This window comes from Gambusia affinis, linkage group LG03 (genome assembly GCF_019740435.1).
Source record: "Gambusia affinis linkage group LG03, SWU_Gaff_1.0, whole genome shotgun sequence".
NCBI lineage: Eukaryota > Metazoa > Chordata > Actinopteri > Cyprinodontiformes > Poeciliidae > Gambusia > Gambusia affinis.
Window position 1 is genome coordinate 8,248,909 of NC_057870.1, and position 21,238 is coordinate 8,270,146.

Sequence of the window (21,238 nt, forward strand, 5' to 3'; positions counted from 1 at the left end):
AACGGGGACATTGGCGGTCTGGCTATACAGTACCTACCGTTGCAGTCGTCAAGCTGTATCTGTGATGTACACCAGACCCCAAACTGTGTTTCCTGCAGGCCCTACATTCCCTTCCCACCTCAACAACACAGTGATGGCACTTAAAGTAAAAAGTAACGTCTGTTATTGCAAGATTTAAGCCAGTGTCTAAAACGAATAGCATGTGTTCTGAATGTAATCATTTATTAGAAGCTATTAGCACTAAATTATGACTTGTACAACATTACGAACAAACCTTTAGCTTTAATTAACTTTTACAACAAAAAGAAACTTACGCTGAACTTCTCGTGAAATAAGTAAAAATACTGCGGTATTTAAAACCAAAAACATATAAAGACAATGTTTATATGGAGTTATTCCGACTACTACAAGGAAAAATATATATATATATATATATTTTTTTTTTACAGCCATGTTAACTGCAGTATTGTAATCAGGAGTTTGACACAAACTTAATCCAGGACACAGAACAAACAATCCCATAATCTCGTAATTTTCAAGTGATTATTGTGCAGAATACTCTGCCATTTTGGCTCCTTCGAGAGCAACAAAAGCACAAGTAGCTAATATTAGTCTGATTAATTCATTAAGCCGTTTGCTGCAGTAGCCAGCCTGCAGTTGGCTGCTTAACAGACATGCAGTTTCTAGCTTGCCAGCAACAGTTTTAAAATAGCGTTGCCTTTAGAATAAATACAACTTCTTTAGTTTGCAAACCAAAAATTCCACATAATTGTTTCTTCTACTCGTGTAGGCAAGAAAAAGCCATAAAAAGCAATAGGTGGAGGAGGGGCAATGCTGCTGTACCCTCTGACATCTCAAAAATAAAATACAGTCACGAAAACAAGCAATTTGGGACAATAATTTTGTTTGTATGAAGTGATACCAGCCCTGAGTCAATGCATGACTCAGTGCCTTCCCATAATCATGAGGGAGAAGTACCAAAACACCTTCTGTTCACACCAACAACAGAAAAACATTCTGACCCTGACAAGGGTCCCTGCAGGGTTACTGCAGGCACAACCAACTCAACCTTAAGACTTTTTAAGATAATTATGAATGGAAATTAAGACCAATATCGGCACAGAAATGTACAAACTTTGTCTTGACTAAAGGTGATAGTTAGGATAGATGCATAAAAGCTAGCTAGCAAGCAAGAAAGATCATCTTAGCAACTAGTTAGCAGTAGCCTCAACAGTCTCGAGTCACAGAACGCATTGAAGACGTTTGAGTACAACTCAAAAACGTTCCTCTGACAGAAAAGTCCAGTGAGAGAAAAAAATAAATAGCATACACAAGATTAGTCCTATCAATACAAAATTTAAGATATGTAATAAAGGCCAAATTAGTTTTTTGTTTGTTTTTTTTAAGTTAACTTAAGGCATTTCAAGGACTTAGTTTTAGATGCATGAAATTAAGAATATTTCTCATTTCAAATAATTGTCAGCTGACAAAACTATGTTTACTGTGAACCTGTTCCATGACTGCTATAGCTAACACTAGCTCTGGCTGTCTGTCCTTAAAGCATGTTTTGCAGTGAGGCGACACCCTCGACATGAAGCGCCGATGTCCTCATTACATCCCACAGTTGGTAAACACACTATAAGAGGACTGGGGATTCTGCCCCAATATTACCAGTGGGCTACAATGTCAAAACGAAGGTGTTAAGCACATAGGTGTTTATTTTTTTTTTACATGTTGTGTAACCTTTAATTAATTGCAATGACTACATTAAATTTCTAAGCCCAATCTTTTACTTCAAATTTTAAAGGGTGGCCATGTGACCAGGGATAATTCTGAACACAATTAATGTCGAGTTCAAAGTATTTTTATTATTTAAGCATTTCACAATAGAGGTGTGCAGACAGATTCATCTCACTTCCTCTTAACACATCGACGGAAAACTTATCTACAAGCCCGTCCTCTCAGTCCGAACATTAAATCAAAGCATAATCACTTCCTGGATAATTGACTTTTCCCCTCGCCGAGTGAGTAAGGGGAAACGCGATTTATTTGATTTGTGAGCCACTTAAAGTGCTTACTTCTCACAAAGAGCCCCGAATAATAAATGGAGCAACTTTCCGAAAGTCACACATTTATTCCTAAATCGAACTGTACGTTCTATGCAGACATTCAAGCACAATCCCTGCAATAAACATTGAGCAGCAAACATCGTGCTGAAACAAACTGAGCGATAGCCATTGAAAGCAGATCTCTATAGATCACTCGACAACATTCTCATCATACTACCTTCAACACACAAATCCTCAAACTGACACCTAGTTATGCAAAACAAGCAGACAAGTTTCAACATCAATCAAACTCAGTCTTCGAGTGATATCCTTGTGTAGACACAAAAAATTATGCCCCACGCACACACCCTTTTACTCTCATTGTTCATGTCATCATTAGAAATCAAAAAAGGGTTTCGAGTACCGAGCCCATCTTTAAAAGCACTTATACCCAATTTATAGGGTGGTGTTAGTTATTGGTACTTCCAATTTTTGTGCCGAATAATCACAAAGAATCCGACATTTGGCTTGGAATACGTTTTACAGATCTGTTTAGGATTTCGTTATTTCCTCAGCAGTGAAGCTGGGAAAAGGCCGGTGAATGACTGTGTATTTGATGCCAATGCTGTTAACCCACAACATGTGGTCTATTGGTTTAGAGTGATGTGTAGCGTCATGCATGTTAAAGGAGCACCACGACACAAAGTTCAAACTAATTTCAAACAATTTTTTTTCAATCAATTTTAAATCTTTTAAAATTGATTTTTAAGTGTTTAATTGGATATGCACCGAGACTGCAGGGCAATAGCAGATCTACTAGAGCAGCTTCAGATGGAAATTGTAAGGTCCCCTTTCGAAGAAGCACTTTTTGCTCAAAGTGTTCTGTCCGTGAGAGGATCTGTAGTTTGGAACTCACTTCCTGTTGATTTAAAGTCTGTAACCAGTTTTAGTACGTTCAACAAACAAACAAAACTCTGGTTATGTCAAACAAAACTTTTGATGGTTCACTGTGTGTAGATGTCATCAACATTATGCTGTGCTATTTTAAATGATTATCACTTTAACTTCTAGAGGTACTTTTTAAAAGCCCATCTAGGGACAAGTGCTGCGAATCAGCTGTTGCTACTGCACTACGACACAAACATGGGACTGCTGTTTTGTTCAGTTTGTCTATGTCGATGTATGTCTGTCCCTATCAAATAAATAAATAATTTTCAACGGCCAGATGACAGAACCGAGCTTTATAGAACCAGAAGCTCAATAATGGTTGGAGGACAAAAAAAAGTTAAATGAAACGGAGGAATAATTAGCGTATCAAGTCAGAACTTCCGGACATCTGCACACCTTCAGAAAGATGGAGAAACTTTGCATTACAAGCATGAGGAAAGAAAACAAATGATACAGGAAACAAGGTTGGATTTAAAAGGTGCTTGCTATTGCACTGAAAGAGAAATTAGTTGAACTGATCAAGTTACAGTGGTAAATCATTGAGCTAACATTAGCTTAAGGAAACGCATCCATCAATTCCTCTAAAAAAATAAAAAATAAAAAAAAGGTGAGAAATACCACTGAGTGGTCACACAACCTTCATCTTTACCAGCGAAAGCAGACCAATACAAATATTGCTCAAATAAATGTATGCTGACAACAGGACCATTTTTACAGCCCATTTGTTTAGTTGCAAGTTATGGAAGCAACAGTGTGAACTATTGGGTCCAGGGGAAACGTTACGACCTCCTGTAACGATAAGAAACTTGCATAGCAACATCCAGTGGACAACCATGAAAGAAAAAGCTGAACTGACTGGTTATTAAGGGGTTTTTGTGGTTGACGGAAATGACAAAAAAAAAAAAAAAACCCACATTGCTCGCTTTCAATATGGTAAAAACAAACTCTGAAGTTGCTCCTCAGACCTGAGATCTATGTTGTCCTCATCAGCTAATTTTATGAACTTTTGTTGTTTGCATTTATCTATAAATGTGATTTTAGGGGAACAAAAGGCAAGTTTGTGGCCTGCTTTAATATAATAAGAAAGCAGCACTTACATTATTACAAAGCTTTTGATTGCTTATTCCTATAAGTATATATAAAAATACATACATGTCTATTATTTTGAGGTTTACCACCTAATCATGTTAGCACTGAAATGATACAGCCAGATTCCAATAAAGATTTCAGCTGTATTTTTGTAGGATCTCTTATTGTTTATACAGAGTTGGTGTAAAAATACTCCAATCCAGGTTTGACCATCTCTTTAAAGAACAAAAACACTTAAAATGTCAATTTAATGTTAGAATAAAAGTTTCCTGAACTTCAAAATGGGCTTTAAAGACTCTCAGGATAAAATGATTCACTTTAATCTATCAAAGTAGCTTATAAAACTCAGTCCAGACTCACTAAAAGCTGTAAATTGGTTTCACAAGAGGTCGTACCACAAGATCTTGTTACAGTCCTAGTATCAGCACGGAGGATGATATCATTACCGTCACAAATGGCAGTAAACATTAGTTACAATTTTTGTATTTTAATGTCATTCTGGCTGTATTTTTTGTTCTTTCTGAAACTTTTTAACGGTTTGAAACTCATAATAGAAGAGGCAAAAGAACAGGCTATATATAATCTTAGCTTCACACCATGACGCTCCAGAAATTAGACTGAAAAAAAAAATTTGTAGCATGGGAAAAAAAGGGAGTGTCCTCCAAGGCTGAGGGAGCGGTAGTCACAACCTTAGCAGGTGTGTACTTCAGCAACTCCTGTGGCATTGAGAAACCAGCTTTATAGCAGCCCCATGAGTTTTGACTTGTGGCATCCCCAATACTTCCAAGTGTTGCTGGAGTCTTCACCAGCCCAGATTTCTGTCGCTCTCCATTCACCTTACAATCAGGTGAAATTGCGTTAGGAACGCGTGGCATAGGAGTTGCCAACACAAGCCACAAAGCAATACATGAAGACGGCATAATTACGATAGAAACCCAGTCAAACGTTGACTGATATTATGCTACTGTCAAAAGATATGTTTGAAAATAACCATTAAGATTATTTTAATGGTGCGCCTCCTGTTATCTGCCTGACCGTCTTGTCCATGTAGTCCCGACATTCAGCTCTCCATTCTTAGCACCAAGAAATAAAACTGAAGAGTGTACTAGTCTACTGCGGTGACCTACTTCCTCTGCACTGCTACTTAATTATTCAAGAGCTTTGAAATGTTCTTCTGTATGGCAGCATGCAACCCGAGTGCCTCTGTTTGTCGCCCATGAAAGCGGCAGAACAGATCTTTCCATTTATGCATGAGAGGATGCCAGGGAGTGTGTCCATTGTGACTGTGTGCATAATCAAGCTTTATTGCCCAGGTACCTACAAGTATTGCTGCTGGTTCGATTTGATTCAGAAGGCCCACTGATGAATTCTGGTTGAATTATTGACAAAATGGCTCGAAGAGGCAGGCATTATGAAATTTGGGTCAGGTTTGATGCCAACAGGATGCAGAGGACTAAACCGAAACGTCACTGATGAAGTCTGCATGTCAATACATGTTACACCTCCCAACAAAAGCACACAAGTCTGTAATTAAACCTCGACATATTTCATTTCATCTGCAAGCTCAGCAGCCCTGAGGTGCATGCCCTCGGCTGCCACTACTAGCACAGTTTAATATGGAAAGAAATTCACGTGTTCTTAATACAAACCTTAAATAAGAGGCAGAAATGCATTAATCACTAACAAGAGTAATGTCCTATAGCATGCTGTCATCTGAATTGCGTAACAGAGTCGGGTAAATCACTTACCACAGAGCCATTTCTAATCTCTGCTAAGCTGGTATTTGGCGCTCATTTACACGGTTCGAATATGGGTGACTGGTTTCAATAGCAACTTCTCTGCAACGCAAAGGAACCCAAAGACAGAACAGCCTTATGTGTAAAAGAAGACTTGCTTCAAATGACACAGCTAAGGACACACTGCATTGCTTGAACAAGAGAAATTTAAAAATTGCCTCAGAGCAGCAAAGTTTTTAATCTGGCTTCATGAAGCAAAATCTTACAGTCAGCCAGAGGGAATTATCTAATGGTTTTATAACTTTAAAAAGGTGAAACCAAGAGCCTGACTGAACTGAATTTCAAGTAAGCACGTCTGCAATCTGCATTCCACGTAGAGACAGCACTTTCTCTAGTACAACTTCTGATGGATCCTTTTCTGGTTCAGCAGGTCTATGAGTACTATCTTACCAGCACACAAATCTTGATACAGAACAACCACAATTCAAAACAAAAAACAAAAAAAAACAAAAAAAAATTAAAGCTGCAAGCAGCCTCGTGCGGCCCTCGCAGCAAGCGCTGCTCCGGCTCACTGGCCACCGCGGAGTTCCAGCCGCCGCGGAAGCTCTCGCACCGTTTCCAGAGCCGGCGCCCGCTCGCCACAGCGGGAGCCGTCGCGAACCTTCCCCGCCCCATCGCCCGGCAGACGACACACGTGGATGCGTTCGGCAGCGCTCCCCGACGACTCACAAAAAATCTGGTGCAGATCGGTCCATTTACGGCAGAGATATAGCTGATGGATTAACCTAGGGGGCGCAGTGGAGTCAAATTACATTTTAAAACATTTGAGCCCTTTAAAGGTTACCACATTCATGTGTGGAGTAACAGTGACACCAAGAGGCCTTAAAGGGAATTACACATATTTATTTCTGAACAGTGAACTTAAATCCAAAATTACAGAAAACCTGTTGAATTTAGAACATGGCTCCAAGAGACTTTTTTGTTCGTCCTGAAAAGTTACACATATGTACCAAGTTTCGTAATTCTAGGTTAAAGCATGGCTTGGGGCTGATCATTTAAAATTTTCTATGGGCGCCATAAATACATTAGGCCACGCCCACCAAATTTTATTATGGATTTCTTTCAGGGGTGGATAAAGATCCATCCTAGTGAGTTTGGAACAGCTCAGCCCAAAACTGTGGAAATCAGAGCCAACCGAATGACAGCGGCGTTAGAGGTCACTTCGGCACGCCGCCACGCCCACCTGTTCCATCCAAGCCGGTCGGGGCTGGAATCTTCAATACAGCAACATGTTTTCTGTCTATGGAAAAAGTTTCAAGTTGATTAGTTCAAAGGTGTAAGATAGCGACCGTTCCCAGTAAAACATGACACTTCCTGTTCTGAGGGGGCGTGGCCTTAGTGATGTCATCATTTGACCACAGGGTCTTTTAGGTCAACCCATGATGATCAATCACTGAAAGTTTGCTTCCTCTGACAGTTTTAGTGTAGGAGTTATAAGAGTTTTATGTTTCACGGCAAATAGTCAAAGTTTGACACATAGCCACGCCCACATACTTTGAGTACGAGAATTCCTTTGATAACTTTTCACCTTTGATGCCTCAAGTGTGTGCTGAGCGTGTTTGTAGGCTGTATCTGAAAATCTGTAGGAGGAGTTCGATCAAATTCGATGGCTGTAAACATCAAAAATGGGGTCAATTTTGGAACTTCATTCCAAAATGGCCGACTTCCTGTTGGGTTGAGACCATGGCTCCAAGAGACTTTTTTGTACATCAGGACAATATACAGATGTGTAAGAAGTTTCGTAATTATAGGTTATAGCATGGCTTGGGGCTGATCATTTAAAATTTTCTAGGGGGCGCCATAGAGAAATTAAGCCACGCCCATCAAATATTATTATGTATTCATGTCGGGGGGTCGATAAAGATCCATCCTAGTGAGTTTGGAGAAGTTTGGCCCAAAACTGTGGAATTCAGAGCCAAAGCAATTAGAGGTCACTGCCACGCCGCCACGCCCACCTGCGCCATCGGCCGGTCGGTGCTGGTATCCAAAATACACCCACATGTCTTCTTTCTCTGGAAAAAGTTTCCAGTTGATTAGTTCAAAGGTGTAAGATAGCGACCGATCAGAGTAAAACATGACACTTCCTGTTCTCAGGGGGCGTGGCCTTAGTAATGTCATCATTTCACCACAGGGTCTTTTAGGTCAACCCATGATGCTCAATCACCGAAAGTTTGATTCCTCTGAGAGTTTTAGTGTAGGAGTTATAACTGTTTTGAGTTTTGTGGCGAGTCGGTGAACTTTGACCCCTGCTATCCCCCCTTCAGCATGCTCAAAAACTCACCATTTTGATAACTTTGAATCGCCCATGCCTTCTGATCAGACTCACCAAGTTTGAAGCCGATCAATCAAAATCCCTAGGAGGAGTTCGATCAAATACCAATGCTGTAAATGGCCAAAATGGGGTCAAAACGTGACCTTCAATCAAAAATGGCCGACTTCCTGTGATACTTGCAGTATGACATTAATTGTAAATTCTGAGCATCTTGGGGAGCTCTACAAGTGTACCAAATTTCAAGTCTCTACGACAAAGTAAGTGAATAGCAAAGGGTCCTTTGAAAATTGCTAGTTGGCGCTGTTGAGCCATTTTTTTTTAGATTTTTGCGTCGACCTTAAAATACGTAAATTTTAAACAGTCTCTATGTGTCTGCCAAATTTGGTGAGTTTTTGAATATGATAAAGCCTCCAAAAAGGCAATTCATTTGGAGGGAAAATAATAATAATTAAAGCTGCAAGCAGCCTCGTGCGGCCCTCGCAGCAAGCGCTGCTCCGGCTCACCGGCCACCGCGGAGTTCCAGCCGCCGCGGAAGCTCTCGCGCCGTTTCCAGAGCCGGCGCCCGCAGCGCGGGAGTCGCGAACCTTCCCCGCCTGATCGCCTGCCAGACGACACACGTGAATGCGTTCGGCAGCGCTCCCCGACGACTCACAAAAAATCTGGCGCAGATCGGTCCATTTACGGCGGAGATATAGCTGATGGATTAACCTAGGGGGCGCAGTGGAGTCAAATTACATTTCAAAACATTTCAGCTCTTTAAAGGTTACCACAGGTCTTACATTTCAAGTTTGGTGCCAATCGGATCATCCATGTGTGATTTAAAGACAATCGTATGAATATGGCGAGGGTCTGACATTTGCAATTTGGCCACGCCCACACTGTTCAGCCAGCATTGACAGATGTCATCTAAAAGTTGCAGGACAGCGGCCCTTGAGGACTGGAGTTTGACACCCCTGCTGTAAGAAGATGGTTGGATAAATAATTTTAATATTAAATAATATGATTTCTACAATAGCTTCCAATTCGTGTGGCCCATTAACTCAAAATCAAGGTGAAATTGTTCTACTAGAGAGTATAGATGAAGCACATTCATCTTTATTACATTTGACCCCTTTTTTATTTAACTAATTTTGTATTTAAAAAATATACTCTATATAAAAAAAAATTCATAAAATGTATTACCTCACATTATCATCACATTTGTTAGCTGTAATGTTCAATTACATAAAATTGGAGGACAGGATCAATTTCATTACATGTTCACTTCTTACCTGAAATGTTAAATACAACAAATATTTACTTTAAGTGTGACAGTTTAACCTTAGTGATGTCACCATTTGACCACATGACGATTAATCACTGAAAGTTTGGTTCCTCTGAGGTCCGTCTACTGTGAAAATCACATTGAGCTTTGCCAATTCTTAATTGTAAGCTATTTTATAATGGTAACATCAACAATGTGTATCCACTGATAAGGTTGAACTGAAGAGGAGATTGTCCAAAAAATAAAAACGTGAGTAATTTATGTGGTCCACTGCTGTGTGGAAAACTCTAAGAATTACTTTAAAGCCCCACACCCCACACCCCGCCTCCAGGTTCTGCGTTACGGCCCTGCGTTTAATATCATAGCTCAGCGCTCCTCCTGCTCATATTTGTGACACTTATCTCAATATTAATAATTATAGTGCCGTTAAGTTTCCATTATGATTCTTAGCAACTACGGACACGTTCATTCGTGGCTGTTTTCACCTTTTTTGGACCAGTTTATTTTATTGTCTAATAAATAAAATTCACTTCCTGTCAACACCTTTGAGGTAATATCGTTTAATAGGTTTGCCAGGCAAACTTTTAACTGTAAGGATATTTTGAAAGTACTAAACTCCACAGCTTTGAGTGTGCAGCCCATATGCACGGTTCAAACAAAATAATGTGGCTTCCATTAAATGAGCAAGAAATTGTTTAGCATATCAGACTCACCAGAATCCACATCTCTGCAGCAAACACGTTGATAAGTTGGAATGCAACAACAGGACATCTCACCGCTAATACCCATGACATCTGTCTCCTATTCGTTAGGTCCGACAGCTTAGCTACGTTAGCTTGACTGTCAACCGTCATATTCATTTCTTCGGGGAACGGGGGATTGCGTGCGGGCGTTATAAAGATCGAACTGCACACATATCATGACGGCTTGATTGATCGTGAATGTTATCCGTGGAGGCTATTTTTATCCCAACGAGCCAGCCATTGCTACTACGTATATGTGGGCGCGGAGGGGAGGAGGGTGAGGGGTGAAAACCAACTGAGAAATAAGATTTAAGCTTTGGCATGCGCTACGTACAAGATGTTTTGAAACAATGTTTCCACAATTTTCGTAATTATAAAGATGATTCAAAAATAAAAATATCAGAAATTCTTCTTTTCTTTTTTTACTTCAGGGAAAATTAATAAGCAGCCGTACAGCTGCAGGCGCTGCTCTCTCCGTTAAATCATGCATGCTTCGTGCACTTGATAGCTTAGCTGCGTTAGCTTGACTGTCAACCGTCATATTCAGTTCTCTAGTGCTAATAAGTGATATAAACGCAAATATAGGAGATGGAAATGTATACTTACATAATAAAAACGCACATGCAGACGGGATTAAGGAAGGATTGATCGTTAATGTTATCCGTGGAGGCTATTTTTATCCCAACGAGCCAGCAGAAGTATCGAAAACAACGTAACTGTGGAACTACAAAATACACAGATGCATCTTTGGGAATTGCAGTGGTAAAAATGTACACATAGTCATGTATGGCGTGATAGTGACACCAAGTGGTTAATATCGCCATTACAGCACCTCTCTCATACTGTGTAATTCTCGCCTTATTCATGTGTGGAGTAACAGTGACACCAAGAGGACTTAATGGGAATAACATATTTTTTCTAAAAATCTAAAATTACAGAAAATCCGTTGAATTTAGAATATGGCTCCAAGAGACTTTTTTGTTCGTCCTGAAAAGATACACATATGTACCAAGTTTGGTAATTCTAGGTTAAAGCATGTCTTGGGGCTGATCATTTAAAATTTTCTAGCGGCGCCATAAATACATTAGGCCACGCCCACCAAATTTTATTATGGATTTCTTTCAGGGGTGGATAAGATCCATCCTAGTGAGTTTGGAACAGCTCGCCCAAAACTGTGGAAATCAGAGCCAAGCGAATGACAGCGGCGTTAGAGGTCACTTGACGCCGCCACGCCCACCTGTTCCATCCAAGCCGGTCGGGCTGGAATCTTCAATACAGCAACATGTTTTCTGTCTGGAAAAACTTTCAAGTTGATTAGGTCAAAGGTGTAAGATAGCGACCGTTCCCAGTAAAACATGACACTTCCTGTTCTCAGGGGCGTGGCCTTAGTGATGTCATCATTTGACCACAGGGTCTTTTAGGTCAACCCATGATGATCAATCACTGAAAGTTTGGTTCCTCTGACAGTTTTAGTGTAGGAGTTATAAGAGTTTTATGTTTCACGGCAAATAGTCAAAGTTTGACACATAGCCACGCCCACATACTTTGACGTGAGAATTCCTTTGATAACTTTTCACCTTTGATGCCTCAAGTGTGTGCTGAGCGATTTTGAAGTCTGTATCTGAAAAACTGTAGGAGGAGTTCGATCAAATACGAAGGCTGTAAACATCAAAAATGGGGTCAATTTTGGAACTTCATTCCAAAATGGCCGACTTCCTGTTGGGTTGAGACCATGGCTCCAAGAGACTTTTTTGTACATCAGGACAATATACAGGTGTGGAAGAAGTTTCAGTAATTATAGGTTATAGCATGGCTTGGGGCTGATCATTTTAAATTTTCTAGGGGCGCCATAAAGAAATTAAGCCACGCCCACCAAATTTTATTATGGATTCCTGTCTTGGGGTGGATAAAGATCCATCCTAGTGAGTTTGGAGAAGTTTGGCCCAAAACTGTGGAATTCAGAGCCAAAGCAATTAGAGGTCACTTCGCCACGCCGCCACGCCCACCTGCGCCATCGAAGCCGGTCGGGGCTGGAATCCAAAATACACCCACATGTCTTCTTTCTCTGGAAAAAGTTTCCAGTTGATTAGTTCAAAGGTGTCAGATAGCTACCGCTCAGACTAAAACATGACACTTCCTGTTCTCAGGGGGCGTGGCCTTTGTAATGTCATCATTTCACCACAGGGTCTTTTAGGTCAACCCATGATCAATCACTGAAAGTTTGGTTCCTCTGAGAGTTTTAGTGTAGGAGTTATAACTGTTTTTGAGTTTACGTGGCGAGTTGGTGAACTTTGACCCCTGCTATCCCCCCTTCAGCATGCTCAAAAACTCACCATTTTGATAACTTTGAATCGCCCATGCCTTCTGATCAGACTCACCAAGTTTGAAGCCGATCAATCAAAATCCCTAGGAGGAGTTCGATCAAATACCAATGCTGTAAACGGCCAAAATGGGGTCAAAACGTGACCTTCAATCAGAAATGGCCGACTTCCTGTGATACTTGCAGTATGACATTAATTATAAATTCTGAGCATCTTGGGGAGCTCTACAACTGTACCAAATTTCAAGTCTCTACGACGAAGTAAGTGAATAGCAAAGGGTCTTTTGAAAATTGCTAGTTGGCGCTGTTGAGCCATTTTTTTTTAGATTTTTGCGTCGACCTTAAAATACGTAAATTTTAAACAGTCTCTATGCGTCCGCCAAATTTGGTGAGTTTTTGAATATGATAAAGCCTCCAAAAAGGCAATTCATTTGGAGGAAGAATAATAATAATAAACAGTACAAAAACAATAGGCCTTCGCAGCGCTTTGCTGCTCGGGCCTAATAATAAACAGTACAAAAACAATAGGCCTTCGCAGCGCTTTGCTGCTCGGGCCTAAAAAAACAACAAAAAAAAAAAACACAAAAAACCAGAAGTAATTCCAAATATCTGAATTATATTAAAAAAATTTGGCTTTTACAGAGTTGAAACCATCACTACATCGATGCATTTTTTTCACAGACAAATCTGTGAAAAATTGTCCTCCTTTGACTAAAATAACTTTTTCAAAGGTTGTCTGATGTTATATTGCAATGACATGGTGGCAGCTACAAATAATGTTTTAAAAAAAAAACTGTTGTTTATAAAAGTGACATACTGCAACTTTAAACCAGCTGACCAGAAGAGCAGCAAACAGAGAAAACATTTTATCTAAACTCCCTATTAAAATGAGAGAAAACCTCTGCCGTTTTGAAACCGTACTTTTTTTTTTTTTTTTACAACTTTAGAGAAAAATAATGGCTACGGAGGAGAATTTGACCATGGTACAGCTCCATGTTCTTTGAAATTTTGGTCTTATTTACTACAAGTGTGCTGAATCGAGTTTCCTGGAGGAACAAAGAGAAATTCTTGGCTGCTTTAGAGATCGACACCATGACGGATGTAAAAACAGTCTGACCTCCAGACCCCATTAACCCGACATGCCCCGCCCCTTTGAGGGCTCCATCCTAACTATAAAAACAGTGTTGAGCCTGTAGGCTGGCCGACCCACACAGGGGGTGGCATGGATTATGCATTAACCAGTATGAAAGATGATTAGTTAGCTGGTCAGAACCACAGCCTTTCCATTTTGCCACAACACAAAATAACACACCCGCTCATCTTCAGCCCTCTTGTTACCACCAGAGCTAATCTAGCGTTGTGTGCAGTCAAATAGCCCGTTCACTAAGAGTAATACGAGATGCAGCAACAGCCCTGTTTGATCATAATGTGCTACCACACTGAGTCTCACACACACACACACACACACACACACACACACACAACATTCCTCAGAAACAGAACCTCCCAGGTGCATCCCACTAACGAGGAAGATCCACGCTCAATTCATAACTGAAGTGTGGATTTCACAGACGTGTGGTTACTGGAGGCCAGCCTGCTTTGTGACAGTGAGAAAGACACTTCATCTACAGATACATTGGGATTGTGACGGATAGCATGTAACTGAAGCAGACTCCAAATATAAGACGATTAACGCCTCTAATTAAACGCAAGATTGAGATTGGAAAAACAGTTGCTGAACTAAAGAAAAGAAACGGAATAGTGCTTTGGGTCCAAATCCGTTTTAATTAGAAAATAAAGTGATCGAACAGTTCAGTTAGTGACGACCTAGTCACATTATTTTTTTTTAAATGAGAAAACTGGGGAAGTCTCACAGAAAGCATGAAGCACAATAACTCTTACATCCCTCTACATCTCAAACACTCAAGCACATAGTTTACACTTCCCTACATACACCAGGTGAACCTGAACCTTTCAAAAAACCAAATAGAAACTGATGCCAGTTCATCCTTCACCAGGAATATAGTTTTAAGAACTTAACAGTTTCAAATGTAGAAGGAAATAAAGGCTCAAGAAGAAAATAAAGAATATTTCCTTTGGATGATGAGCTGTACACACAAGTCCTCAATACACAACATTTTCATGCAGTTTTTGTCCCCTTTGGATTTCAACAGCTCTGGGTCAACTCACCCATGTGGGAAAAGCATCGACTGTAAATTTAAAAAGAAAGATTTGGCATTATATTTAAACAAAATCTAGCTATTCGGTATAAATATTAGGACCAGAAACAATCCTCATAAGCAAACATACTGCATAATCCCCCCCCCCAGAGTTAAGTCCTTTAATGAATAGAGGAGTTAAATAACCATAAAATACACGTCTCATACACAAGTCAATTCATCTCTATTAAACTACCATTGACTGTTTTGTTTCACCACTTGTGCAAACTGGCTCCCCTGATTAGACTAAACTATATAACATATTCATACACCAAAGTATTTAGAGAGAGAATTACTTGAAATTGTCAGATGTCAAAATACATTTTAGTTTTCACAAATAGCTCATTTTTAACTATTTTTGAGTAAATGCAGTGGCTGACTTGCCGAAGACATCGTACCGTGAAAAATAGTTGCCGACTTCAGCCAAGCAAGTATGTGACCTAAAAAAAGGTGAAGACGGCGAATACATGACACACACGAGCGTGATCTCATTTTGTGGTTCCTCCTTTCCCATCACAGCTGCCGGGCTGTCGTCATCTTCATTACAGCGGCGCAGATGGAACGACCCAGAAAAGCCAACGTGGTTAAATGAGGTGAGGAGACTTCTTGATAACTCTGTGTGCCTCAAAATAACTGCTCATCACGTCGTTTTTGCACACAAAGCTTCTGTTCTCCAGCAACATCAGTAGTGTGGGGAAAAGCATCGACTGTAAAATCAAAGGGAATTGGTATTTGTTTAGGTATATACAATTTGGTATAAATATTAGGGGCCATAAACAGGCGCTGCCATTTTTCAAACAGTGCACCTGGTTCATGTTTCAGGCCCGTTTTATGCAGGAGCCAAAAACATGTGTGGCTATAATGATTCCGTTTGTAGGTTTCTTCGTCGAATGTTTCAAAGTAAAATCTAAATGACAGATTTTGTTGTTCCTTTGTGTGAGGATTTGTTGCTCGGAAAGGGAAACAAAATCTGCTTCGCGTCACATTTTGGCTCAGAGAACAATTCGTGTGTGTGACTGATCATGTGTTTTTGGTTACGGTGGGGTGAAAAAAAAAAAAAAAAAAAAAGAAGAAGAAAAAATTATATATAAATTATTGGCCAATAATTGCAGAACCAAAATAATTCAGCTGTTAGGCAACAACAGGAAGTGCTACAGTTGAGCAGTTTTGCTGTCAGTGTTTAAAGCGATCGAACAGTTCAGTTAATGACGTTTGATGCAATGACATTTACCCCACAACTAGACACCAGCTGTTTATTGGTATCAGTGGACCCCCTTTAAAAAACTGTAAGAACAAACTGTTCTTACAGTGTAAACGCTTTTTAATGGTGTTCCAGAGAAATGTTGGAGTGAACAGACTTCTCTTTAGCTGTGTGCAGCACAGAGTAAAGCAGCAACACTACTCCCCGACTTGCACATTTTAAGCTGCAAATGCATTGAAACTAAGAGAGCACCACACACTACTCTTTTTAAGACGACACTTGGCTACGAGTGGCTTCAACCGTCAGCAGGTAGCCCAACTAACTGATCGGCTAACAGCTTGGTAAACTCCCAGTTTTAATCGAAACGAAAACAGAAATGTAACAATATTACATTCCTTTTAATATTGGAAATGTCAGGTTTAACACCCATTAAAGACAAATTAAACAAACACAAGAAAGACAAGAGAGTTAGACTCTTTTGAACTCAGAGATATGTTTTCAATTGCACATCTCTTCCATTAAGTTTCAACATTTCCTTGAAACTTAATGCTGGATTATATTTTCTGGCTTCTTACTCTACGTCTTCCAAAGTCAAAATATTAAAATAAATGTCACGTCTTGTTTTCTGTATCTGTGCTGTATAAGTTTTGCCCTGTTAATGTTATTTTCTTTTTTGTTTTTGTATAAACGTTCAAAAATACCTAATAAACATAATTCATTAAAAAAATAAATAAATAAATGTCACAGCACACTACTAATCGACATGTTAAATTGTGTAATCCATTTTTGTCGGTCAATATTATGAGGCATCAGTATTTTTACTCCGGTCATCAAACAGAAGAGTCTCTTCTCCGCCTCATGCTTCCCAAAACACAACTCAGTTATCCCCACTGTTCAGGCTCTATTTGTCTCATTAGTTGCTAAGAAAAGTATATTTTGTGTGGAGTATTTATTTTCCCTTTAACAAACAGCAACAACTGGTCTAACTGTTCCAGTTCAGCCATTTTTGTTTTTGTTTGGCGATTAGTGGCTTGAACTATGAATGGATGCGATACATGTCACCGAGACAAAAAGCCCACTGATCAAACCGGACATCCCAAGCTGCCGTGAATAAATTTTTACGCCAAGAAGATTTTACAAACTCCCTCTCTAGTGTCTCCAAACATGGGATTTAGTCAAAGTTCTGTTTTTTTTTTTTTTTTTTAAATAACAGACATGTTGTTTAGCAGGTCTCACAAGCTGCTGCCACGCTCACTGTAGCACTGTCACACAACACACCGTGTGCATCGACAGGCTTGCTAAAAGGACGTGCTACAATGTATTACAACTAGTCATAACCAATGGAATAAACTGTAGAAATCAGTCAACATGAACATTTTCAGTAGACAAGTGAATTTGGTGCGTCAGGAAGGTTCGGCTGCAGTCAATGGTGAACTCCACAGGAGCTGTACTTCTGTACTTTATCCGCAAGAACAGCGGATAAAGTGTTTTATTTGTGACAAACTACACAAATTGGAACAGGGTTTTAAAAAAATTCAAAGTTTTATACTGAGTGGATGTTCATTTCTCAAGGAACAGCCTTTAAACACAGAAAAACTTTAACAATGCGTAAATTTTAACAAAATTCCTAAATCACACTAAATTTATACAGTATTCATAATTGTGGTGCTTTTTTCCCCCTTTATGGCTGCAGTCATGATTTAAATTCTCCTTTTTTTGTCTTCCATTTTCTACTTACAACATGCTGAATTTATTTATTGTCATTTACTGTCATGTTCGCAAGATGGACCTCTAAGTTAATTCATACTTTGACCCACGTTAAATCTTTCTTCTTATACACCTTTTAATATTGTGACATGCAAGAAATGCCTAGAGTTGTCAGTTCTAAAGAAATTCCCCAAAATACACTTATTTTTGATTTTTGGATTCAACAAAAAAAATTGAGACAAAATATTAAGGTGAAAACTATGATGATTTATGACAGCTCTATAATTAGGTGTTTTGCTAGGAGCAAATCTGCAGCTGCTGTTTACATTCAGCTGCAGTGATTACGCTACCGATTGCTCCATGCCCTCAAAAAGATATTTTGATTTGCGACCGCAGGTTGCATTCTCAAGAGTTTCCAGTGGCAACGTAAAGCAAGTAACTATAACCAGAATACCATTGATTATCTTCTCCTTTTTCTCTCCCCTCATTCCTGTTAGCAACACAGCTAGGGACTACTGTTGAAGTTTTACTCTGATAGCACCATGACAGTTTTTCCAGAAGATCTGCTAAATTATTTAAACCCAAGAAAATGCAAGCGGATTGAAAATATATTGATTTAATATGTGAGAACAAGCTTAGAAAATTGGAAATAGTATTCAATCTATATTTTAGAGTATATTCGTAATGTTTATCTTGGATGGGGGAGGGCGATTTTTGGATCAAAATATTATTTACAACTGAAGAAACAAACAAGATCTTTGGATTTAAAAAGGGCTATTAAACTGACATTTTTTTTTTTAAATCACAAAAGAGGCAAAAGATTCATGATAAAATGTGCCTTGACACACATTTAACATTTTTGCTGTAAATCAGATTGCCTCCGTTCTTTACAAAGCTGTAGCCATCATAACTGTTACAAATATAATCCTGGTGTCAAGTAAAAAGCCTTCTGTGAAATGACAGAAGTGTTTTGACACGAAGATCTTCTGAAAACTGTTGTAGCATACACACTAAGACGTATTACGTAACTAGTGTCCAGCAAGTGCAATAATGAATGTTGCTTGAATGAGAGCCAGAATGTTGACAACAGTGCCCATGCAGCTAAATCAAAACGTATTCTTTTTCACATTTTACTCCAAGCAATACAGAATAGCATCTCTCAGTGTGATTCCTATTGCGGTTCGACGTCAGCTTCGAATGCCTACATTAAATCGGTTTTAAAAACCACAGCACATTTCCGACAGCCATCCAGTGTACGCGTTTAGGCAGCAAATCTGAGATAACCACTCATCGACGCTAACTGATGTCTACTTCTATCTTACGTCACTATATTCACAATTTACTACAGCCATAAATTCAAACTTATTGCCTATTAAGTAAATAAAAATAATAAACAGAATTCGCCTTCGACCACACACGAAAGACAAAGTTCATTGGATGAACTCGTGAGGATTCTTTGTTTACAAACTCTCACTGAACGTTATTTTGTACAGGCTAGACGGCAAGCTAAGCTATTTAACCAAACACAAATACAAACTGGGGCATGTTGAAAAGTTGACAGTACTTTTTTTACGGTGAATATTAGAATTGTTGGTGTCGGGGTGGTGTTTTTAAAGAAACAAAGGCAGCTGTTTAATTATTTCTTTTCAAGAACAGAGGCGATAGCTCATCGGCTGCTCTGACAGCTAGCCTGCCTGGCTAGCACTTTAGCTATTTGCTAGCTTAGCCTAGCCATGTAGCACGTGTTTGTGATTTATAAAATAATTAACGAGCTGGCGGTGATCAGCTAAACGAGAAGACTGTTAGTGTCCGAGGATCCAGCTGATTGAGCACTTTGTAGACGCTTCAATTCCACTCGGTTTAATGCAAGGCGCGGTTACAGCGCAAAGCATAGACTCAAAAAAAGGTCAATAATGCTATGCATGTTTGTTCTCCAAAGAATAGCCGGACCCCGTCATCCAACAACAGAGCAAACCCCAAAACCAATGGACAGCCAGCAATGGAAGCTAACTAACCTTAGCGGCGGGGCAGAAGACACAATTCGGTGGTAACGACGTTCAGTAGGTAACGTCCCAATCCTCGTCAATCGATTCAAAGTGGCTTAAAGGTACACTTGCTTCGAGTGAAAGTCTCGCCCCAGAATTAATCCACAAGAAAGTGTTGTTTTCGTTTTCATTTGCTCCGTTAGCGGATTTCTGCGGTGTCGAGCCAGTTCCTGCACAAGTAATGCTACTCCCTGAACCGCTGCTGCTCAGACCATTGCGGGGCTGAACCGCCTCTCTGGTTCTCAATAGGTCCACAGGCTCCATCGCTCCTCCTCCTCACAAGAGGACCACGAATTCCCATTCCGACAACAAATTCACCCATCAATCACTTAAAGCACTTGATTTTTTTTAATTTTTTTTACAAGAAACATTCAAAATGCTTATTTCTCTGAACAACTCGTTGTTTTGTACATCTTAATTTTTTTGGGGGTAGTTTTTTAATAAACAATAAATGTTGTATACTGTTTTAATTCAAGTGAGTGTGACGTGATTTGAGTAGATACACAATTGCATAACAATTGGACCAGAAATTAGGTTTTCTGAGATGCTCACATTTTGGAAACTTGTAACCAAAAATCTCAAAGAAAACTTTATTGCATGATCTTTTACTTAAAACAGAAAAGTAAAAATTATTCCTATTCGATTAACAGATCTAGTATGGATATTATCATTTGTTGTTTAGAATACCATGCAAAACTATAGAATACATAATTCAAGCATATATTTTGCCACATATCTTTTTTTGAGAAAGAGCCTTGTTTCACCCAACTGACAGGCAGTGCACAGCAACTGTATGGTGAGGGTCAGAACTGGTGATATCTACACTTACAACGCTGCTACTTTCTCTAGCATGTCATCTAACAGAGTTTAAGTAAAAATTATTATATTGATTATATTAATTCTTAACATTATTTTAACTGTAGGGGACCTTTACCATATGCATAATACTTACTTTAACTACAAACTGTATGGTTCATCTTTACAACTTAACACCTTATTAAGAGGTGTTATCATCTCTTAATAAGCTGTTAGCATTTCTAACTTTAAGATTGTGGTTCCTTGAAAAAAAAGGTCAGAGTCTTACAGAATATAGAAATTCTACGGTGTGCAGATGACCTTAAGTGTTTTATCTCAGAATTCACAAATGGCTGGTAAAGGAATTACAAAGATCACCAAGGTTTAGGGAGTATCTACAGTATTGTGACTACTGCAGTGTACATTATTGCCAAACGCCATGAAGAATGCCATCTCAGAATGAGCTCAAGACATTATTTTAGAAAGGTGGGGAAGGGACGTATGATGGCGCAGTTATTAGCACTGTGACCTTGAAGCAAGAAAGTGATGGATTTGGATCCTGGACTGGGACTGCCTGCATCAACATCTCCCTGAGCCTGCATGGGTTCTCCCCAGTTACTCTATCTTCCTCTCATTGCCCAACAGTATGAATGTTAGACTGATTACTCTATCTAAATTTTGAGTATGAACACGATTGTTTGACACAAACTACAAAATCTCTCCTTATTCAAACTTTTATGAGCCAATTAAGGTAGTTCGGACAATTTTTCCCGCCTTTTGTAGGTGAGGGC

The 21,238-nt window shown here is 39.4% G+C and overlaps 1 protein-coding gene across 3 annotated transcripts in view; it reads right to left on the reverse strand.

Moving 5' to 3' along the window:
* ncor2 (nuclear receptor corepressor 2) overlaps positions 1–19,876 on the reverse strand; it is a 115,611-nt gene extending 95,735 nt beyond the window's left edge. For 2 of the 3 annotated variants that reach the window (XM_044111357.1, XM_044111356.1), the window contains exon 1: positions 19,623–19,862. The gene's annotated coding sequence lies outside the window, so the exon portion shown is untranslated. Of the gene's footprint in view, positions 1–19,622 lie in introns of all 3 variants that reach the window. The other variant, XM_044111355.1, reaches the window with a different exon arrangement.
* Between the last annotated feature and the right edge of the window lie 1,362 nt (positions 19,877–21,238).